The sequence below is a fragment of the Hipposideros armiger genome, unplaced genomic scaffold, assembly GCF_001890085.2.
Source record: "Hipposideros armiger isolate ML-2016 unplaced genomic scaffold, ASM189008v1 scaffold_254, whole genome shotgun sequence".
Taxonomy (NCBI): Eukaryota; Metazoa; Chordata; class Mammalia; order Chiroptera; family Hipposideridae; genus Hipposideros; species Hipposideros armiger.
In genome coordinates, this window is record NW_017731604.1 from 534,963 (window position 1) to 559,278 (window position 24,316).

Below are 24,316 nucleotides of genomic sequence, written 5' to 3' on the forward strand. Positions count from 1 at the left end.
GTGAGCAAGTTGGGAAAAGGTTGGAACCCAGGTCCTAAGAAAATAGATCTGAGGAGTAGAACTGGTTTACCTTGATTCAGAGAAACCACAGGAAAGTGGGGCTGCTGTTTTCAGACTTATGCGGGGGTATCTTGGATCAGAGGAAGCAGACCAATGAAAACAGATTCCTATTCAGTATAAGGTATAACTTTCTAAAATTCAGAGTTTCCTGAATGGATTCTTTGACAGAAACTTTCTCTAATCTTGGTGGTATTCAAGCAGTCACAGGGTGATTGATTGGTGAAGATTCAGAATAATTGAACTTAGTTGCCCTTGGAGCCCAGCCTTAATGGTGGACCTACCATATATCAAAGGAGATCAAGACTGTTACACCTTTTCCAGTTGAAAGTGGGGGTTGATGTCACTGCTTTGTTAGCATCAGCTCTACTGCCTTCCCTAACCTTCAGAACTTTGGACCACTGACGTTTTATCATTTATCCTGCTCACCCAGGAGACACAGCTGCTCAACCTTGGAGCCCAGGCATACAACTGCACTTATTAGATAGAAGTTGATGTCTATGAGCTCAGCATGTGGAATCTCCACTACCTATGCCTTATACAGGTATGCCTTGTTTTATTGAGCTTCATTTCACTGCTCTTCACAGATATTGCATTTTTTACAAATTGAACATAAGACCCTTGACCAGCAAAAAGATTATGACTTGCTAGAAGCTCAGATGATGGTTAGCACTTTTCACCAATAAAGTGGGTTTTTTAAAGTAGTATAAACAAAACTTTATTTTAACAATAAACTTAACTTCCATCAATTTCTTCACAGTCCAAAGAACAAAACCCCTGGCTTAATTAGAATTTATAATTTGACTTACATGTCCCAAAATCCATCCATGTCAGCTTTGGAATTTTAATCTTCCCTGGTACTATGAAATAGGATAAACCTTGCTCAGTGGCCAAATTCCTAATTTTTGCTGTTCAAGTATATATCTTGATCTTGCTCTCTGATTCCATACATTTCAGAATATTCAATGGATTTGTCAAAATAAAGAGAAATTTCTTGCTCATTGTTTGCCTGAAATGTTGACTTATGTTCATCTTATTAAACAAAACATATGATCCAAAAATGCCCACCAATTCAGCTATTAAAATTCCTTTAAATATCTTCTTTGCCAGTGGTTCTGTAGTGTGGGCCATCCTGAGTCATGTACACTCATCAACAGAGTGTTTTGAATTAATGTACACACAGTTTTTTGGAAATAATACTATTGTACAATTAATAGACTACAGTATAGTGTAACCATAACTTTTATATGCTCTGTGAAGCCAAAAATTTTATGTAACTCCCTCTGAGATAGTCACTTTATTGTAGTGGTCTGAAACCAAACCCACAATATCTTCGAGGTGTGCCTGTACCTAGAAAGGACTTACTATTTTTCAAACAGCTTCTCAAGCACCCTGAAAGAAAGATGAAAAAAGTGCTGAGAGAGATTAGTTTCCTCAAAATAGTTATAAAGAATAAGCAATGCCAGATTATGCTGGCATTTCATTGTCAACTACTGCCAGACCAGGTATATATTTTTTGACTAGGTATACATTTTTTTACCATTTATTATATGCCAACCACTAGGGCGGACAACTTACAAGTCCTTCCTCCACCTCAACTTTTAATTCTGAATTATTTCAAACTAACAGAAAATTTGAAAGAATAGTTCAATTAATATCCATATTTCATCTATCTACATACACACACAAACACTTTCTGCAAAACAATTTAAAAAGTCAACTACAGACATCATGAAACTTTACCCATAAACATTTCAACCTGTATCTTTGAAACACGAATAGTCTCCTATGTAACCACCCTAGCATTATCACACTCAAGAAAATAAATGCTGATTCAGTGTTAAATAATATACATTCTAATTTACTTAGTTGTTTAAAAAATGTGTTTTAGATTTTCTTCTTTGTTTTCAATCTGGGAACACATTAAGGTTTACAAATTGCATTTACCATGTCCATTTGGTCTCCTTTAATCTAGATTGCCCTCCAGTCCAACTTTTTTTTTGTCTTTCATAACATTGACATTATTAAAGAGTACAGGACAATTGATACACAAAAATCTATAGGTCTTTTCAAAGTAGAAGATAGGCAACCTTGTTTCTGTTAAATTAATTAAACAAGGAAGCCACTAAACTGGGGGGGGGGCTTTTTAAAATTAGTTTCAGATGTACAAAACAATGTAGTGATTAGATATTTCTATAACTCACAAAGTGATAACCCCAAGAAGTCTACTACCCATCTGACACTACATAGTTATTACAATATTACTGACTATATTCCCTATGCTGTACTTTATAAGCCGATGACTATTTTTTAAAATTATAGTTGACATTTGATATTATTTTATATCAGTTCCAGATGTACAGTGTAATGCTTAGACATTTATATAATTTATCAAGCAACCCCCCCCCCCGATAAGTCTAGTACCCAGGAGTAGAACTGCTAGGTCATAAGGTATCTCTATTTTTAATTTTTTGAGGAATCTCCATACTGTTTTCCATAATGGCTGCAATCCCACCAACAGTGCACAAGGGTTCCTTTTCCTCCACATTTTCACCATAACTTGTTGTTTGTTGATTTATTGAAGATGGCCATTCTGACAGATGTAAAGGGATATCTCATTGTGGTTATTAATTGCATTTCTCTGATGATTAGTGATGTTGAGCATCTTTTCATGTCTATTGGCCATCTGTATGTCTTCTTTGGAGAAATTAGACTAAGGTGGTTTTAATGCTTTAGACAAATCCTATGGTTTTAATGCTATGTAGACAAACCAAAACTTAAGCCTGTAATTCTTCATGGCTAAGAAATCAAAACCCTTATATCAAAAAACAAAATAAAATACCTAGGAATAAATTTAACCAAGGAAGTAAAATACCTATATTCATAAAATTATAAGACATTGATGAGAGAAATTAAAGAATACATAAATAAATGGAACCATATCTATGCTCATGGATAGAAGGAATGAATATAGTTAAAATGTCTATACTACCCAAAGCAATATATAGATTCATTGCAATCCTTATCAAGATACCAATGGCATCTTTCACAGAACTAGAACGAATAATCCTGAAATGTATATGGCACCATAAAAGACACCAAATAGCCACAGAAATCTCAAGAAAGAAGAAAAAAGCTGGGGGTATTATGCTAGCTGATATCAAACTATACTACAAGACTACAGTAATCAAAACAGCATGGTATTAGCATAAAAACAGACACATAGATCAATGGAACAAAATAGAGAGCCCAGGAATAAAGCCACACTAACATGATCAAATAATCTATGACTAAGGAAGCAAGAATATACATTGGAGTAAAGACAGTCTATTCAATAAATGGTGCTGGGAAAACTGGAGAGATACATGCAAAAAATGAAACTGGACCATCTTCTTACTCCATATACCAGAATAAACTCCAAATGGATTAAATACTTAAATGTAAGACACAAAACCATAAAACTCCTAGAAAAAAAAGAAGTAAACTTTCAGACTTTACCTTTAGTAACAAATGGGACTACCTCTAACTAAAAGTTTTGCACAGCAAAAGAAACCATCAACAAAATGAAAAGACATCCAACTGAATGAGAGACAATATTTGTCAATGATACATCTGATAAGGGGTTAATATCCAAAATCTATTCAAAAAATCATACAGCTCAACACTAAAAAAAAAATCCAATTGAAAAATGAGCAGAGGACCTGAATAGACATTTCTCCAAAGAGGACATACAAGTTGCCAATAGATATATGAAAAAATCCTCAATGTCATTAATCATCAGAGAAATACAAATAAAAACCACAAATAAGATACCACCTCACTCCTGTCAGAATGGCCATCATCAATTCATCAACAAGTGTCAGTGAGGATGTGGAGAAAAGGGAACACTTGTGCACTGTTGGTGGGATTGTAAATTGGTGCAGCCACTATGGAAAACAGTATGGAGGGTCCTCAAAAACTTAAAAATAGAACTACTTTATGACCCAGCAATTCCACTCCTGTGTATTTACCCAAAGAAATCTAAAACACTAATTAAAAAAAAATGCACCCCTATGTTTACTGCAACTTTATTCACAACAACCAAGGTATAAAAACAACTGAAATGCCCATCAACAGACAATTGTATAAAGAAAATGTGGTACATTTATACAGTGGAGTATTACTCTGCCATAAAAAAGAATGAAATCTTACCATTTGCGACAACATCCATGGACCTAGAGGGTATTATGCTAAGTGAAATAAGTCAGACTGAGAAAGACAAATACCACATGATCTCAATTATATGTGAAACCTAAAGAACAGAGTAAATGAGCAAACAAAATAGAAATAGACTCAGAGATACAGAGAAAAGACTGATGGTTGTTAGACAGGAGGGGATTGGAGGATGTGGAGAAAGTGAAGGGATTAGAAAGTACAAATTGGGAGTCATAAAATAGTCATGGAGATGTGAAATATAGTACAGGGAATATAATCAATACTATTGTAAAGATATGTAGGATATCAGATGGGTACTGGACTTATCGGGGGAAACACTTCACAGATTATACAAATGCCTAACCACTGCACTCACTGTACACCTGAAACTAACACGAAATAATATTGAATAACAACTATAAATATATAAATACACACACACAGAGTCATGGGATGTAAAGTACAGCATAGGGAATACAGTCAATGGTATTGTAATAGCTATGTACGATATCAGGGGAGTAGTAGACTTTGGGTGGGGTTTATCACTTTGTGAGGGGTGTAAATGTCTAATCATTATATTGTTTTATACACCTGAAACTAATTTAAAAATTTTTTTAAGTTATAGCAAGTCCAAAAAACTTAGGAGCCAGGTCCCAAATAAATGTCAGGAGCAGACTCCAGACATTGAACTGGCAAGTGACCATAGACTCAGAGATAATAAAAGCCACATAAATGGTTCCTGTGGCAGCAGACCCCATAAGGATGAGGCAAGACATTGGAAAGATCTGGTAAAAGGAGTATGGGCCAGCGGAGCCTGACAAGCTGACATGCATCCATGTTAAGTTACAACATATCAATAAGACAATTCCTAGAGCACATGTCACCTGTTGGCGAAGAAAAGGAGATAGACTGTGTTTTGTAGTCTTTCTCCATGTATGGTTCCTGGATTGCTTTCCTCAGAATCACCTGGTAATTATGCTTAAAAATAAAGATTTTTTGAGTTCTCACCCCAGGCCTACTAAATCAGATTTGGGAGAAGTGTGGTGAATACGCATTTTGTAACAAGCATTTCAGGAGATTCTGATGCATGCTCAAGTTTAAGGCCCACTTCCCTAAAATGAGTATGCAGAACAAGAAGTTAGATACTAGATAAGAATGGTTAGCTACTTTGGATATGTGAGGTGGGGCAGATTACAAAGGGCCTAGAGCATTAATTTAAGAACTATGGGTGGATATGACATAATAGGGAGCACCTGAAAGTTTATGAGAAAAGGGAAGTTAAAAAAGGTGTTTGTGGAAGACAATTCTGCTGGCAGCATAGATGGATTAGATAGGAGAGGAGCCTGAGGCAGGAAGATAAGTTAGGTTTTAGGGTAAACTGAAGGGTTTTTTAAAAATTGCTAAATTGTAGCAACCATGGCTTATAGTACCCCCACTGTGACTACAATCATATGCTTGGGCAACACTGCTGGGAAGAAACTAGACTGGCAATATGTGGGTCCTATTTTTTCCTGCCTATGGGTTTCAGGAATTTGGCTCTCATGGTTCCTCTTCTATAAACTGGGGTCATATTATGCTCACCCCATGGCACTTGGAAGGACTAGCCTTGGGTCCCAGGTTTACCTGGGTAGTTTAGAGATTTAACAAGCATTCATCCCAGAATTGCCAAGACCTTTCCTTTCCACATTTTTTTTAGTTCAGTCCAGTTTGAATAAATATTTATCTAAGAGCTCTTTTGTGCCAGAAACTGTGCTATGCCCTGGAGGTACAGAGGATAACTTAAGATATGGTATTTTTTTCTCAGAAAATTTTCAGTCTATGTATTCTCTTACATACTTTTATGTCAATTTGGGTTCATGGAATAGTCAGATGTTCTTAAGTTAGGTTGTGATAGTGTATTTTTTATCAGCTCTAATGTAAACAAGATATGATTTTAAGTGTATTGATTAGCTTCTGTTCTTGTAGAAGAAAATGCTTAATAGCTGAAGTCTGATTTCCTCTTGCAACATCAACTGTGAAGATATATGAGTGTCCTGCAGGACCTGCTATGCACAGATTATTATTTCAAGAATGTTCCTTAGCCAACTGTACATGACTGTCATTATTTTTATAGTACTACTTGGAATTTCTGGATTGTGCTGTCACTCAAGAATGGGAGTGGGCCGGCCAAGTGGCACGTTGGTTAAGAGTTGGCTTGGGACACAGCTCCTAGCAGCAGGACCCAGTTCAGATCCCACATTAGGTCCAGTGACACCACGCCCTCTATAGCTAAGATAGTGAACAACAGCTCGACCTGGAGCTGGGCTGCTGTGGGTCGCTAGAGATGGCATAGGCTGCAGTGGAGCTGGCCGGCAGTGGGCATGAGCTTTCGTGAACTGCCATGAGCCGCTGTGAGCGGCTGTCCAATGGCCAGCCACCAACTGCCTCACCTGGGAAGAGTGCAATGATCACAATACCAACATGGGCCAGTGAAGCGACATACTCCACAACTAGACTGAAGAACAAAAGGACAGCAATTTGTCTGTTTCCCTTCCCCAATTCCCCAATAAAATCTTAAAAAAAAAAAAAAGAATGGGAGCATGTCACTGACTTATACAGGGGCCAAGATAACAGATTAACAATATTGAGTATTCTAGTAAATGAACATGGTGTATCTCTCTATTTAGGTATTTTTGAATTGTTTTCATCAGTGTTTAATGCTGAACACATTTTGCTAAATTTATACTGTAATATTTAAATTTTGCTGCTATTGTGATGGCATTTTTTTCAAATTTCAAATTCTAATTCTTTATTGCAAGTAGATGGAAGGCTGACTTTTGTATATTGATTTTGTAGTCTCTCGCCTTGCTAGACTCAGTTATTATTCTGGGAGGGTTTTTAACAATAGATTCTTTCCAATTTTCTATGTAGACAATAATGTTGTCTGTGAATAGAGACAATTTCACCTTTTCCTTTCCAACCTGGTGCTTTTTCTTTTTCTTTTCTTATTGCAATGGCTAAAACTCCATGTACAATAATAAATAAAAATTATGAGGGAGGACATCTTTGTCTAGTTCCCAATAGTAGTGGGGAGGATTTGCCCTTCACCATTAAGTTAGCTGTACAGATTTTTTAAAATTATAATAAATGGAGCCACTTTAAAATAGAGTCATCCTAGAGGAACTGCCATCCTAGAGGAACTGCCTGGCCTGTATTATGCCTCAAACCTTCATGATGCCAAAACAGGACAAAATAACCTTTGGATTGGTCCTAAATCAACATCGTGCCCCAAAGAACATTTTGCAATGTTAACAAGAAAGGAGATATGAGTACAGGACTGATGACTACTGGATTGAAAATTGAAGCACATTGTTTAGAATTAGTATCACTGTGTTAGCTTATTTGCATCCAGTAGAAATGCCTTCCTTCTATTGATGTAATTGTTCCCTTTCCTTTTCTCATAAATACCCCTTGCCTTTGTTTCCTAATCACAACACTATTTGGGCTTCTGCTTGAATCAGTGCTTCTGTAATAGCTATTCTTTTTTTTAATCTCAAACAAATTCTTTTTACGTCTCAAAACAAAAAAAGTTCTCAGTCTGGTAAGGGAAAACAGCACACAGAATAGGTAGCTCTCAGAATAAAAGGATGTACAAAAAATAATATATTTACTCTAAAGGAGTCAGAGAATTCTGTAGTATAAATAAGTTTGTCAAGTAATTTGTTAAATGCAAAACAAAACACAATTTATTATATTATGTCTTTTATGTGAACAATTTCACAGGTGACAACTAAAAATCAATTCTCATTTTATGGGTCCTATTTTTAATATGTAAATTATAACAGATTTTGGGGAAAAAATCCTGTAGTTTATTTTCTAACCCTGTGTCTTACCCTGATTGTAGAATACCGCAGAAAATGTTGTAAGAAGACATCTTTGAGTTCCAGTGCTGCCACTTTCAAATTTTGTTACTCAGTCTTTTCTCTATGCCTTAGTTTTTTCATCTGTAAAGTGAGGCACACTGCCCTATATAGCATGGATGTGAGTGAACCCTAGAAAATGTAGTGCAGTTTGAAGATATAAAGAGTCATTTATGATCGTATATTATTTTATTCTTAGGCTTCCAGGTACATAACCCACAAGTTATCTGCAATCCTGGCACAGGAAGCCTTAAACTGAGTTCATGAAGCAAAGCATGTTTTTAGGAAATTTTCTTTTGGCTGGATTCTCCACCCATGAGTCACTGGAGCCTGTGCCAAGGGGCCCCTAGCATCTATCTCATGGTTGTCATATTAAAATATGTTGGCTACAGAGACTAGGTCAGGAATGTAAGAGTCAAAGGAAAGGTGGTCTGAAGAGCAGCCCCATTGTTCCCACCACATTCCTCAAACCTATCCCTAGAGCAGCAGTCTCAGCTCTGGGAAATCACTGGCTGCAGAGAGGAAATATGGGTAACAGAATCTGATTCTTGACTAGGATGGGAGGTCTTGAATGAAACACTTGATTATCATCCTAGAATAAATGACTAAAAAATGAGAGTTCTCCAGGAACCTTAAGAGACCATTTGTTTCAAGCCTCTCAGGTGGGAATACTTGAAGTCCAGAGTGATGAACAAACTTGGCCAAGGTCACAAAGCTGCACAGTGGCAAAGAGGATTAGAATTCATACTTTTAGTTTTGCAAGCCAGAAAGTTTTCTATCCCCACCACAGTCTCTTCCCAAAGATGGATTTTCTGTTTATTGTTTGGAGAAGTAACTGGGATGGTGGCACATGAGGGCTGGGGTCATTTTTATGTACTTTCTTGGTTATAGGCAAAGTGAGTCATGAGGCCTGTCTTGGCAACTGCTTTCCAAATTAAGGAGACAGCTGGATCTGGTGAGTGGCCCATCACCTTTGACCTACCAGGTTATTAAACTGCAAGAACTTAGGAAGTCTTGGAGAAAACCTTCAGATACTGGAATACTCTAGATTGACTATTCTGAGGCCCTTCCCATTGAGGCTACAAGAGGAGGCTTACCTGAATTAGTCTTTTCTCTGTCATTTCTTCCTATTAGGGTTTTCAATGTCTCTCCAGACCTCTAATCAATTGATTTCAATTGAGCACTCACTTACTGAGCCAAGTGCAATATTGGGTTGATATGTTGATGAGCAAGAACATTGCTGAGCAACATATATTACTGCATAAAAAGTTTATGATCCACTGGAGGAGGTAAAAAGATACTTAAATACTCATGCTGCATGACAGAGAATATCATAGCAAAATGGAAAACATTACTTTTGATTGAGTGTTCAGAGGCTATTGTATTAAACATAAGCCTAGGAATTTAAGTATAATAGCCTTAGCCTTAGATGGAAAGTGTGGTGAAAGAACATACCAGCCACAGAGAACAAGTTTAGGGCACAAGGACCAGGGAGTGGGTGTGGGGGGCCAAAGTGGAAAATAAGTTGATTGGATGCATCAAAATCCATGCTAAAGAGATAGCTCTGACTTGAACAATGGGGAAACATGGAAGAGAGTAAATCAAGTGTTTGATCAGATCTCCACTCCAGAAAGATCATTCTGAGGTTATATGTAGGATGTACTGAGAAGGTAAAGAAAGAAATACTGAAGGCAAGGAGGGCTGTCAGGGTGGAGGTGAGGAGAGGCCAACAGCTTAAAAATAATGAGGTTCAGGAGGATTTTGAAGACCTCTCTAACTCTGTGGCAGAAAGCATTTGGGAGTGAGGTCCTATCTGAATTTCCAGAGTAAATATAGAGACCAAGACAGAAAAAACATGGCTTCCTGGTGACCAGCATTGTTAGAAGGGATGAGAAGTGAGAGAACACAAATATTTTCAAGGAACTAGGCAAAAATGGAGTCCATAGAAATGGAATGAGTCCGAACTGAACTTGGTGACTATGGTAGATACCTATAACTACCCAACTATACTGATAATCTTGCCACTATTGTGGATTATCTTACATTCTGCATGGTAAATTGGGGATAATGACATTTACTGAACCACTCTACAGTGTAGGTTCTCTAAAAGCAAGGGCCATATCTTGTTTTTCTCTTATATCTCTAGGGCCCACCGTAAGACCTGACACAGAGAAGGCCTCGCAATGAATGTTTTTGAATGAATGGACAGATGAATGATAAATTTACAAGTGAAAACTAGGGAGGTTGTGTAGTATAGTAGAAATAGGGTGGTTTTCTCATTTCTTGTTAGGGAGACCACTTCATGGACAGTGTAGAGGCCTGACCACAGCACTGTACATCTGAAGATGCCATTGAATAATATTATATGTCAACTATAATTTAATATATATATATATATATATATATATATATATATATATAGTCACAGGATGTGGAGTACAGTGTAGGGAGTGGAGTCAATGGAATTGTAATAGATATGTATGATATTGGGGGTGAGGGCAGTGGATTGGGGGAGGGTGGTTGTCACTTTGTGAGGGGTGAAAAGCATAACTATTGCATTGCTTTGTGTACCTAAAACTAACAATAAAAAATAAAAACAAATAAAAAAAAGAAATATGGTGGTTTTTAGAGTTAAAAAGACCTGAGTTTTAGTGTACCTCTTACTGTCCATGTGATCTTAAACAAGTTACTTAATCTCTCTCATCTTCAGTTTACCCCATCCACAAAAAAAAGAAAAAAAACGTTATTTACTTCTCAGAGTTTTGCAAAGTTCAAATGAAATAATAGAAAATACTTTGTAGACCATGAAGGGTTATGCATATGTTAAATGTTATTACTATTATCAGAGGACAACACTAAGACCCAGACAAGCAGAAGGAGACTTGCTCAAAGACATGCAATGAGACAGAGAAGGGATTGTATCTGAAATCACCTCTTTCAGTTGAGCTCTTCCCATTGCTCCTTGAGGAAAACAAATAAACAGAGTAGAACAGGGTCAGGGCCGTTCTTCCAACTCATTGGCCCAAGAAAGGAATTTTTTTTAATTTGTATATTTGTATTCAGTTAATTGTGGATTCACATGCAGTTGTAAGAAATAATATGAACATTTTTGTACACTTTGCCCAGCTTCTCCCTATGGTCACATTTTGCAAAGCTAGAGTACAGTCACATCCAAGATACTGACATTGATACAATCCACAGATCATATTCAGATTTCCCAATTTTATTTGTATTCAGTGTATGTATTTGTCTGTGTGTATTATGTGTATTTAGCCCCATGCAATTTTATTACATGTGTAGGTTTGTGTATCTACCACCACAGTTAAAGAGGCTTAACAGTTCCATCATGAAAAGGATCTCTCCTGTAGCCCATTTTTAACCACATCCACTTCCCTTCCTCCCCTTCCCCCTAACCTCTGGAAACCACTAATTTATTCTCTATTTCTTTAGTTTTGTAATTTCAAGTGTTATATAAATAGAACCATACAGCATGTAATCTTCTGGGGTTGACTTTTTTTATTCCACTCAACATAATTACCTTGAGATCCATCCAAGTTGCTACTTGTATCAATAGTTTGGGTCTTCTTTGTTGCTGAGTGGTATTCCATAGTATATCCAGTCATCCTTGGAAATACAGCTGGGCTGTTTCCTGTTTGGGATTATTATGAATAAGGCTGCTATGGACATTGGTGTATACGTTTTTGTGTGAACATTAGTTTTCATTTCTCTAGGGTAAATGCCCAAGAATAAAATTTCTGGGTCATAAGGTAATTTCATGTTTAGTTTAATAAGAAAGTGACTGATGCAGTTACTCTGAAACAATTGGGGTTGTCATTTTCTTTTCTTTTTTTTTTTACATTATTTTATTGGGGAATTGGGAGATGGGAACAGTGCCGGGGAATTGGGGGAAGGGGAACAGACAAGTTGCTGTCTTTTTGTTCTTCAGTCTAGTTGTGGAGGACATTGATGGTTGGCACCGTCATTGCACTCTTCCCGGACAAGGCAGATCAGTCGCCGGCTTCTGGATGGCTGCTCACGGCGGCTTGAGGGCCGCTTACGCTGGTAGCCCATTGCAAACCACTGCAGCAGATGCTGCAGCCTACGCCGACGCCGGCGACTCATGGCAACCCAGCTCCAGGTTGAGCTGTTGTTCAGCATCTTAGCTGTAGAGGGCAGTGTCATTGGCCCTCATATGTGAGATCCAAACTGGGGCCCTCTGGCATCCCAAGCCAGTTCTTAACCAACGCGCCACTCTGCCGGCCCGGTGTTGTCATTATTTTAACCATTTTGATAAATGTGTAATTATATCCCATTATGAAATTAATTTGCATTTCCCTGATGGGTAATAAAGTTGGACATCTTCCATGTGCTTATTTGCCATCCTATTCAATGAAATATCTGTTTATGTCTTTTGTCCATTTTCTAATTGAAGTGACTTTTTACTGTGATTTTGAGAATATTTTAGATACTAGTCCTTTGTCAGATACACGGTTTGTAAATATTTTCTCCCAATTTGTAGCTTGACTTTTCATCCTCTTCACAGAGTCTTTCTCAGAGTAAAAGTTTTTAATTTTGATGAGGTCCAATTTACAAAATTTTCCTTTTGTGGATCAGGCTTTTGTCATCAAGTCTAAGAACTCTCAACCTAGTCTGAAACCCTAGCTCATGAAGAATCTCTCTCATTCTTTCACTTTCTCTCTCTCTCATCTCTTTTGGCCTATGGCTGTCCAATTGCTCCATCACTATCTATTGTAAAGTCTCTTTCTTACATTGAATTGCTTTTGCACCTTTGTGAAAAAAATCAATTGAGCATATTTGTGTGTATTTCAGAACTCTTTATTTTATTCCATTGATGTATGTGTCTGTCCCTCTGCCAATACCACACTGTCTTGATTACTGTGGATTTGTAATAAAATTAACTATTGGGTGATATAAGTCTTTCCACTTTATTCTTTTTTATCATAGTTGTTTTAGCAAGTCTACGGTCTGTGCCTTTCCACGTAAATTTTTGAACAAAATTGGCTATGTTTACTAAAAACTTACTGGGATTTTGGTAGAAATTGCATTAAATCTATATATCAATTTGGGAGACTCAACATCTTTACTATGTTGAGACTTCCATCCATTAACACAGTACGTCTCTCCATTTATTTAGATCTTCTTTGATTTCTTTATGAACATTTTGTAATTTTCAGCATACATATCCTACATGTTTTTAGTTTATATATATTTTGTTATCTTTGCAACAATTATAAATGTGTTTTTAATGTTGGTGTTTACATATTTATTGTTAGTATACAGAAATATGATTCTTTTTTGTGTCTAAATCTTGTATCCTTTGACCTTGATAAACTCACTTATTAGTTAGTTGTAGGGTTGTTGATTTTTGCTTTGTTTTGTTTTTTTTGTAGATCCCTTGGAATCTTTTGTGATAGACAATCATACCATCTGAAGTTAAGAAAGGCTTATTTTTGCCGTTCAAGTCTGTATGCCTTTTGTTTTTCTTCCTTGCTTTATTGTAATGGTTAGAATTTCTAATACTCCACTGTATATAAATTTTATATATTCTTGGATTCAATTTGCTGATATTGTGTTGACAATTTCTGTGTCTAAGTTCATGAGATATATTTGTCTATAGTTTTCTCCTTTTTACATATATAGTCTTTGTCTGGTTTTGGTAGCAAGGTAATACTGACTTTAAAAAGTTAGTTGGGAAATATGAATTGGTGTTAATTCTACTATAAATGTTTGGTAGAATACTTCAATGAAACAACCTGGGCCTAGCAATTTATTGTTCTGGAGATTTTTAATCCATTTCCTTAATTATTGTACAACTATTGAGATTAACTATTTTATTTTGGTTGAGTTTGTGGCTTTCAAAGAATTGGTCCACTTGTATTAAACTGTCAAATTTACACGGGTAAGACATCATGCACTGTGCTGTTCTTCCAGGCCTAGGGTTTCAAATCAGTTAGCATTTACTCACCACCTTTCAGAATTCTCTTTTTTTGCCTTTTGATATTATTTCCAGGGCTTGTATTTGTTCTTAGCAGGGAAAATCAAAGAGCATCTTGTCCACTCTATGCCATCTTGTCTGGACCAGAAGTCTGAGGAGAGTATTTTTATACCATGTCAGGTAAAGGCATTCTGCTATGTGGGACTTCCCATGGCTCCATGCCAATGCAGCCATTCTACTACAGCAAGGTTTGGGATAAAAGAAGGTGGGAGTAGAAGGTGGGCTCTGATGGCTGGATTTTTATGCATGTTAATGTGTAAAGGACATGTTGGTGAGGCTCTAGGGCTGACACTATATCCCTATCTAGAAGTTCCTTGCACTGCAGGAGCCTACAGCTTAAGTACACATTAATGCCTTTCCTCCTTTGGAAGGGCCAAAAAGGCTCTCACCCTGACTGCTTCAGGTTTACTTGGTTTTGTTTCTGCAAGTTTGGACTCTCACCTAGCCTTTAAGCCACTAGGTTGGGATTCCAGAGCTCTAAATTAAGGTGTGGAAAAAAGTTATAGGCGAAAGTTTTCCATACGTGGACAACTTGGAGCTAAGGGACTTTGCTGGAGCTCAGGAGAAAAGTTATCTGGCCCAGGTACTCCTACCAAAAATCCAGGCCTTTATTCTTCATTTGAGTTTCCTTTTTGTCTTAGGCAGAGCCATGGAATTTTCTAGGAAAATATTTACAAGTCATAGAGATTATCTTTCTCTGCATAACTGGGGAAGCTGAGGCATAGAGAAGAGAAGAGGCCTGCCTGAAATCACCCAGTGAAGCAGTGACAGATCTGGGACTAAGATGTAGGGCTTTGGACATTCAAGTCTCTTCCAACTGAACCAAATATTGGTAGACACAGATTTTCAGTGCTGGATTCAGTGTTAGGTGGCTCCGTTGTAACATGGACAAACTGGAGTATGTTCAACAGGTAGTAAACAGTCTGGGAAAGGAGCTTACAATAAGGACCATGAGGAACTTTTGGAAGCTATTTAGTCTGGAGAACAGATTGGGGAGACATATTAGATCTTTAAAGGACTATCACGGGAGGAGGGAGCAGATAGGCTGTGGGTGGTTCCAGATGATAAACCTAGGGCTTGTAGGTGGAAGTCACAGAAAGATAGATTTCAGTTTAACAGAAGAAATGTGTAATGGTAGAGTTCTTCAGAGATGAGGTGAGCTGTCTCAGAAAGAAGCAAGCTCCGAGTCACTGGAAGTTGACTGGAACTGGAAAACCATTTGTAAGCATTGCAGTGGAAGCAATCCAAGGCTTTAAATGGATGTGGTGGTAAAAATTGAACCAACAGAGCTTTAAGGAGACCTCCAATTATAAGTGTTTATACATTTGTCGTCCTGACTAAATTGTCTACTTATGTGATCTGAAGCACATTATCTGACTTCTCGGATTCTATCTCACCATGCTATTCTCAAAGATGATGAAGATAACTGCATCAGGAAGACATAATTCATGATCCCAGAAAGAGAACACTTTTTTTTTACTACAATTAAAAAAAAGACATGGGGACATGGGTTTCTTTGAAGAATCTGACTTGTCTTCAAGAACTTGACTGAATTTGAGGTCACAACATTAGCCTTGGACTTACTGAAATTCTGGCAGTAGAAGATAGACCACAAACAAATGTCACCCTGTGCACTCTTAAGCCATGCTTCTGGGAATTCAAGGGTGCTTCTGCAAAAAGCAAAAGCATTCCCCAGGGTGGAAGGGGCACAGGAAGAATGATTCATTCCCCTATTGAGACTGTGAAGTTGATCCTGAAAAGACCTGTCTTTTCAGGCCTAACATTACATATACACTTTACCCTAGAATCTGATCCCAGATTGTTTTTGCAGTTTTATCTCCCACTACCTCTTAATCCCATGCAGTTATCACAGTGAAGTGTTCCTTTCTTGACTTCTCCCTCTGCAGGCCTGACTGAGAGCTGCAGGAGAGCAGAGGCCTGAGGTCTTTCCTTCTTCCCAGGACCCAGCACACAGTGAATACAGACAGCTTTGATTGAATGTCTTGTCTCACCTCAGGGGTTACATTTAGACATATATCCACTTGGTATCAGGACATATTCCTGAACCCCATTGAATTTAGTTATCCTCAGTTGTCCAACCTGAGTTCTCCATTCTGTTGAGTGAGAAGAGCTGACACCAAGATTTACTGAGTACTTCTTATGCGCTAAAACTCTGAGCACTTATCATGCAGAAACCCATTAAACCCCCTCAAATAATCTCCACAGATTAGAAAAATGAGGCACAGACAGGTAAAATGACTTGCACAAGGTCATGGAACTAAGAAGCTGAGTTTGAACTGAGGCAGCTGGCTCCATCAGCCACAACACACCAGGGAGTGAGAGTGGGGAGTTAAAGTGGAAATAAGTTGGTGGAAGCTTTAGAATCTGCGCTAAAGATATAATTTGGCGTAAACAATGGGGAAACGTGAAAAACAATAAAGCAAGCATCTGATTTGATCAGATCTCCCCAACCAGGAACCTTCTCAAACATTTTTTTTCCAAATCACTCCACCCATGAAATTTTAATACCACAGTTTTACTGTATATCTGTTCATATACTGTGACCCTTTGTAGAGGCCACATACCAGTGTAATTGCTAAGATCCTCACCCCAACCCCCCAAAAGCCAATTTTCACCTGTTTGGGGGCTATATTGTCCCAGTGGAGAATGCATGCTAACAACTTACTACTCAAAGTGTGGTCATAAATCAGTGATACTGGCCTCACTTGGAATTTGATAGAGACGTAGTATCTCAGGCCCCATCCCAGGCTTACTGAATCTGAACCTACATTTTAACAAGACTTCCCATTATTCTACATGCATTTTAAATTTGAAAAGCACTTCTTTGCAAGGCTTCTCATTCACCCACAAAGCTGATTATCTCTAGTTAAGATGAGTAGCAGCAGTAGCATCCACAGTAGCATCTATCTCAGTCTTCAGGACTGAGATACAAGTTAAAGGCATCTAGTCCAAAGCTTTTAAATATTTATTTTAGAAGGAGATTCCTTGTGTTGAGGTAAAATTATTCTTCCTGTGGCACTTACCCTTGTATTCTGCTCTGCCCTCTCGGGCCAACCAGTATGTGCCTACTCCTTTTGTTCCATGACTGTTCCAAGAGCTGAAGATGGAAGCCATGTCTCTCTGAGCCTTCTTTTCTCCTAATTTCATTCAGCCACTGTTCATAGGGCATATTTCCGCTTCTTTCTCCAGAGTGCTCACTTTTCTTTGAACACATATTAGTCTGTCTGGGCCACTATTAATTGTCTGGGGCCTACAGCTGGTATAAGCAGTGTCCCCGGTGTAGACTAATTAAAGAGAAATAAAGATGCATAATCACTTCCTTTGTTTAGGACACTAGGCATTTATTAATGCCCCCAAAGTTTAAATTAGCTTTATTGGAAACCACATCACACTATTGATTTATATTGAATCTGCTGTCAACTAAAACCTCTAGAAAGTTCCCACATAAGCAGCTTTAAAGTCATACTGATAGTTGTCTTTCAGTTAAGATTTGTTACCTGAGTGCAGATCTTGACATTTATCTACACTGAGCTTCACCTTGTTAAACAATTCAAGAAATTTTAGCAATCCAAGAAATTCAAATTAAAGCAAATTATATCATTTTGGGACTATTCATCTACATAAGGCTACTCTACTAAGACTGGGAGAGATAGTAACTCTACCTAATACATAGAAACAAACACAGAGAACCAGCCAAAATGGGGAGACAAAGAAACATGTCCCAAATGAAAGAAGAGAATAAATCTTGAGAAAAAGAACTAAACAAAATGGACACAAGCAACCTACCAGACACAGAGTTCAAAATACTAGTTATAAGGATGCTCAATGATCTTGGTAAGAACTTCAAGAAAGAAATAGGAAACATAAAAATGGAGATAGAAAACATAACAAAGAATCAGTCAGAAATGAAAAATACAATAACTGAAATAAAGAATACATTAGAGGGAATAAACAGTAAATTAGATGAAATGGAGAATAGAATCAGTGATTTGGAAGCTAAGGAAGCAGAAAAGAGCCAATCAGAACAGCAAAATTTTTAAAAAGTATCCAAAAACTGGGGCTAGTTTAACAAGCCTTGGGGACAACATCAAGAGTACCAACATTTGCATCACAAGGGTACCAGAAGAAGAAAAGAAAGAACAAGGAATTGAAAACCAATTTGAAGAAATAATAATGAAAAACTTCCTTAACCTTGCAAAAGAAATAGACATAGAAGCTCAGGAAGTGCATTGAGTCCAAAACAAGATGAACCCAAAGAGGCTCACACCAAGACATATCATAATTAAAATGCCAAAGGTTAAAGACAGAGAGAATCTTGAAAGCAGCAGGAGAAAAGCAGTTAGTTACCTACAAGGGAGCTCCCATAAGACTGTCAGCTGATTTCTCAACAGAAATTTTGCAGATCATAAGGGATTAGCATGAAATATTCAAAGTGATGAAAAACAAGGACCTACAACCAAGATTACTCTACCCAGAAAAGCTATCATTTAAAATCCAAGGACAGATAAAAAGCTTCCCATATAAGAACAGGCTAAAGGAGTTCATCACCACCAAACCAGTATTACAATAAATATTAAAAGGACTTATTTAAAAGGAAGAAACAGGTCAAAAATATGAATAAGACAGCAATAACAATATGTCTATCAACAATTACTTTAAATGTAAATAAATTAAAGGCTCCTATCAAAAGACATAGGGTAGCTAAATGGATAAGAAACAAAATCCTTACATGTACTGCCTACAAGAGACTCACTTCAGATTGAATGATACACACAGGCTGAAAAAGTAAAGTGATCGAAAAAGATATTTCATAGAAAGAAACAAACAAAAAAGCTGGAGTAGCAATACTTATACTAGACAAAATAGACTTTAAAACAAAGACTATATACAATATCAGAGGGCTAGTAGATTGGGGGAAGAGGGTTATTACTTTGTGAGGGGTGTAAATGTCTATTTAATTGTTTTGTACACCTGAAACTAATAAAAAAAATGAAAGCGAGATCAAGGGGGATGAAAACAAAGGCTATAACAAGATACAAGAAGGACATCATAATCGTACTTCTGGGTATTTGTCTGAAGAAATCTAAAACAGTATTTCAAAGAGATGTGTTCTTCCATATGTTTATTGCAGCATTTTTTACAATAGCCAAGATATGGAGGCAACCTGGATGTCCATTAGTGGGTGAATGGATAAGGAAGAGATGATACATATATAAAATGGAATATTATTCAGCCATAAAAAATGGATTGAAATCTTGTCACCTGCAACAACATATATGAACCTAAAGGGTATTGTGCTGAGTGGAGTAAGTCAGACAGAGAAAGAAATATGTCATAGGATTTCACTTATATGTGGAATCTAAAGAACAGTATAAACAAACAAACCAAAAAGAAACAAGCTAATAGATACAGAGAGTATTTTGATGGTTGCCTAATTGGGAAGGGTTGTGGGAATGAATGAAGGGGAGAGGGATTAAGAGGTACAAATTGGTAGTTTCAAAAGTCATGGGAATGTAGAGTACAGCATGGGGAATATAGTCAGTAGTATTGTAATAACTATTGATGGTGTCAGATGGGTACCGGATTTATTGGGGTGATCACTTCATAAGCGATATAAATGTCCAATCACTGAAATTAAGGTAATATTGTTTGACAACTGTAACTAAAAAAGATTTTAAAAATTTTTTTGTAAATGCCACAAAAACAAAAGTACAAATTAGCAATTACAAAATAGTCATGGGGATGTAAACTACATCATAGAAAATATAGTCAATAATATTGTAATAATTATGTATTGTGCCAGGTGGGCACTAGACTGATTGGAAGGATCACTTCATAAGTTATGTAAATGTCTAACCACTATGCTATACACCTGAAACTAATACAATATTGAATGTCAAATATAATTTTTTAAAACCTATCTTATATTCAACCAAAAAATAATAAATTTAACAAAAAACTTGCTACAAAACTGCAGTAATAAAAACAGTATGGTGGTCAAAGGAGAACTTCTAGATTTTCTTGGATATGTTGACATTTTGCATGCAACACCTAAGGCATTACATATGAAAGAAATCATTACTAAGCTAGACTGCATTAAAAGTTAAAAAACAAGCAAATAAACAAAAACTATGCTCTGCAAGAGAAAATATCAATAGAATGAGAAGACAAGCCACCAATTTGTGAGAAAATATTTGCAAATCACACATCTGATAAAGGACTTTTATCCAAACATATACAAAGAACTCTTGAAACGTAATAAGAACACAAATAACTCAATTTTAAAAATGAGCCAAAGACATTGATACCTCACTAAAACAGATACACTGATGATAAATAAACATATGAAAAGATATTCCACATTTATGTCATTGGGGAAATGCAAATTGAAAAACAATGAGATACCATTACACATCTATTAGAATGGCCAAAATCAAGAACACTGACAACACCAAATGCTGGTGAGGATGAAGAACAACAGGAAATTTTACACCTTGCTGTGAAAATGCAAAACAGTACAGACACTTGTACCATACCTTTCAGCAATCGTGCTCCTTGGAATAAACTTAAATGAGTTAAAATCTTATGTCTACACAAAAACCTATACACATATGTTTATAGTCCATTTATTTATAATTGTCAAAACTTGGAAGTAGTCACGATGGTCTTTTGCAGGTATATGGATATATAAACTCTTCTACAGCCAACAATGGAGTATCATTTACTGATCAAAACAAATGAGCTATCAAGCCATGACAAGATATGGAGGAATCTTAAATGTATATTACTGCGAGGTGTGATCGAACAATACAATGAATGTTTAAATTTTTAAAAACTTTGTTGGAGTAGGGGACACATTGCCATTAATTACCCTCAAGGTACTCCCCCCTGCTTCGGGCACACTTGTCCCATCATTCTTGCCGCTTTTTCTGGGGCAGTTCTGGAAGTCCTCTTTTGTGAGCATCTTTGGTTGTGCTGTTGTGGCTGCCTCGGTGTCCTGAATCATTTTGGCTTTGCGGGGGAGCCGGCGGTCACATGGTGCTGGATCTGATGGGTGGGGTGGATGAGGACACATGGTAGTGTTTTTGTTTGACAGAAATTGCAGTATACCGGAAGTGATGTGTGACATGGAACATTGTCATGGTGGAGGATGATTTATGGCATACTTTAATACACATCTTCTCTCAACTGTAGCTCGCACCCCACTGACTGCACCAACCAGTTGAAACTTGTTACACACACTGTTACTAAGGTTCAAGGCACTGCTTCCCATAACGAAGATCCATGCCTTTCTGTTGACTGTCACTTGGCAGCAGCATTCACTGTATTTTCTAATCACAATGGAAAGGCTCCATGTCACACATTGCTCTGGAGCAGCAGTTTCTGCTAAGTGGAGACGTTGTGGTGTGTCCTCATCCACTTTGTTCACTGGATCTGGCACCCTGTGGCTTCTGGCTCTTCCCCAAAGTCAAAATGACCATGAAAGATAAATGTTTTAAGTCGATTCAGGGCATTGGGACAGCCATGATGGCACAACTGGGGATAGTCGTGGGGGAGGACTTTCAGGGCTGCTTTAGGGGGTGGTGGGAGCAGTGGATGGGTGTGTTTGAGGTGGGGGGAACTGTTTTGGGGGATTTGGTGGCAATGTGTCTTTTACTGTAATAACTTTTTTTATTTGAACATTCACCGTGTATTTTGATCACACCTCGTAAATAAAGGAAGTCAATCTGAAAAGGCTGCAGACTGTATAATCCCAATGATATGTCATTCTGGAAACAGTAGAATTATAAAGATAGTCAAAATATCAGTGTTGCTTGAAATTGAGGAGAGCAGGATGAATTGGTGAAACACAGAGGATTTTAAAGACAGTGAAATTATACATATGGTGCATACATGTCATTATACATTTGTTAAAACCCATAGAATGTACAACAACAAGAGTAAGCCATGATGTAAACTGTGGAATTTGGATTATAATGACCTGTCAATGTAGGAACATCAGTTGTGACAGATGTACCATCTGATGGGGGATGTTAGTAATACAGAAGTCATACAGGCTGTGTATGTGGGGGGGCAGGAGGTATATGTATTTTCTTTGTATTTTCCATTCAATTATATGCAATGAACCTAAAACTTCTCAAAAAATAAAATGTATCTAAAAGAGGAAAAAGCAAAACAAAACAGTGCGGTGGTGGTATAAAGACAGACATGTAGAACAAGGGATTAGAACAGAGAGCTCAAAAATAAACCTATGCATAGGTGGCCAATTGATTTTTTAAAAGAGTACAAGATTATTCAAAGGGGGAAAGCAGTATTTTTAATGAATGGTGCTAGGAAAATATTCATATGCAAAAGAATGAAGTTTGACCCTACCTAAACCCATATACAAAAATTAACTTAAAGTGGACCAGAGACCTAAACTTAAGAGTTAAAACTGTATAAAACTCTTAGAAGAAAACATGGGGGAAGGGGGAATCTTCATGACACTGGATTTGGCAATGGTTTTTTGGATGTGACACCAAAAGGACAGACAACAAATCAAAAAGAAAAAGAACTTCAACAAACTTTTGTGCTTCAAAGGACATGATCAATAGACTAAAAGTGCAATCCATAGAATATTAGAAAATATTTTTAAATTATGTAACTAATAATTAATATCTAGAATATATAAAGAACTACAAATCAAAGACAAACAAATCAGTTTTTAAAAAGTAAATGTCTTAAATAGACTCTTCTCCAAAGAAGATACACAAATAGCCAATAAACACATGAAAAGGTGCTTAATATCATTAGTCATTAAAGAAATACAAATCAAAACCACAGTGAGCTACCACTTCAAACCAGCAAAGGTGATTATTATTAAAAAAATAGAAAATAACTAGTGTCGGTGAGGATGTGGAGAATTGGAAACCATGTGCATTGCTCATATGAATGTAAAAGAGGGAAGCTGCTGTGGAAAACAATTTGGTAGTTCCTCAAGGAAGGTAAACACAAAATTACCATAAGACTCAGCAATTCCACTCCTAGGTATTTACTCCAAATAATTAAAAACGGACGCAGATACTTGAACACACTGAGACATAGAGACATTATTCACAATAGCCAAAATATGAAAACAACCCAAATATCCAACAACATATGAATAGACAAACAAAATGTATTATGTACATACATAAAATATTATTCACCTATAAAAATGAATGAAATCTTGATATGTACTACAACATGGATAATACCACAAAACATTATGCTAATTAAAATAAATCAGACACAAAAGGACAAATATTTGTCCTTTTGATTTGACTTATACAAGTATGAAATATCTAGAATAGGCAAATTCATACAGGTGTACACTAGAATGGAAGTTACTAAGGACTGGAGTGGGGGTGAATAAAGAATTATTAATGGTTTCAGAACTTTTGTTTAAGGTGATGAAAACGGTTTTTGGAAATAGATAGTGATGATTGTTACATAACATTGTGAATATACTTAATGCCACTAAATTTTCCACTTAAAATTGGGGAAATAGCAAATTTTTGTTGGGTATATTTAACCACAACAGAAAAACAAATTTAAGATAAGTGCCAGTTAAAAGGAAAAACATATATATACAAAGTATGTTATCTGACAAGGCAAAATAATGAAAATGCATTGTGGTGTTAATAATATATATAAAGCTAAAGTATATGACAATAACATAAAAGTCAGAGGGAAAACAATACCCTACTATTCTAAGGGTCTTATGCTGTATATGAAATGGTGTCATATTACTTGAAAGTAGAGTCTAATAAGTTTAAGAAGTATAGTAGATGTATACTAGAGTAACCACTAAAAACACCCCAGGGACTTCCGGTAAGATGGTGGAATAGACAGACTCTGTGCCAACTGCCTACCAGGATCACACCAAAATTACAAATAATTTATAAGACATTAAACCTCAGAAGTTCCCTGAACACTGGATGAACAGAACCTCTAAATGAAGGGCTTAAAGAGGAGGCCACGTCGAGTCTGGTAGGAGGGGCGGAGACAAGAGAGGGCGAACCCTGTGAGGGACACCTCAGTGGTGGGGAGGCTTCTCCGGTTGGGGGCGAGACCCTCCGGCCCCACACCGAGCTCACCAGCCCAGAGT

The 24,316-nt window shown here is 37.0% G+C and overlaps 1 pseudogene; it reads right to left on the bottom strand.

The window, feature by feature from the left end:
* Positions 1–955: 955 nt before the first annotated feature.
* On the bottom strand, positions 956–1,188 carry LOC109390074 (protein CEBPZOS-like; annotated as a pseudogene).
* Between the last annotated feature and the right edge of the window lie 23,128 nt (positions 1,189–24,316).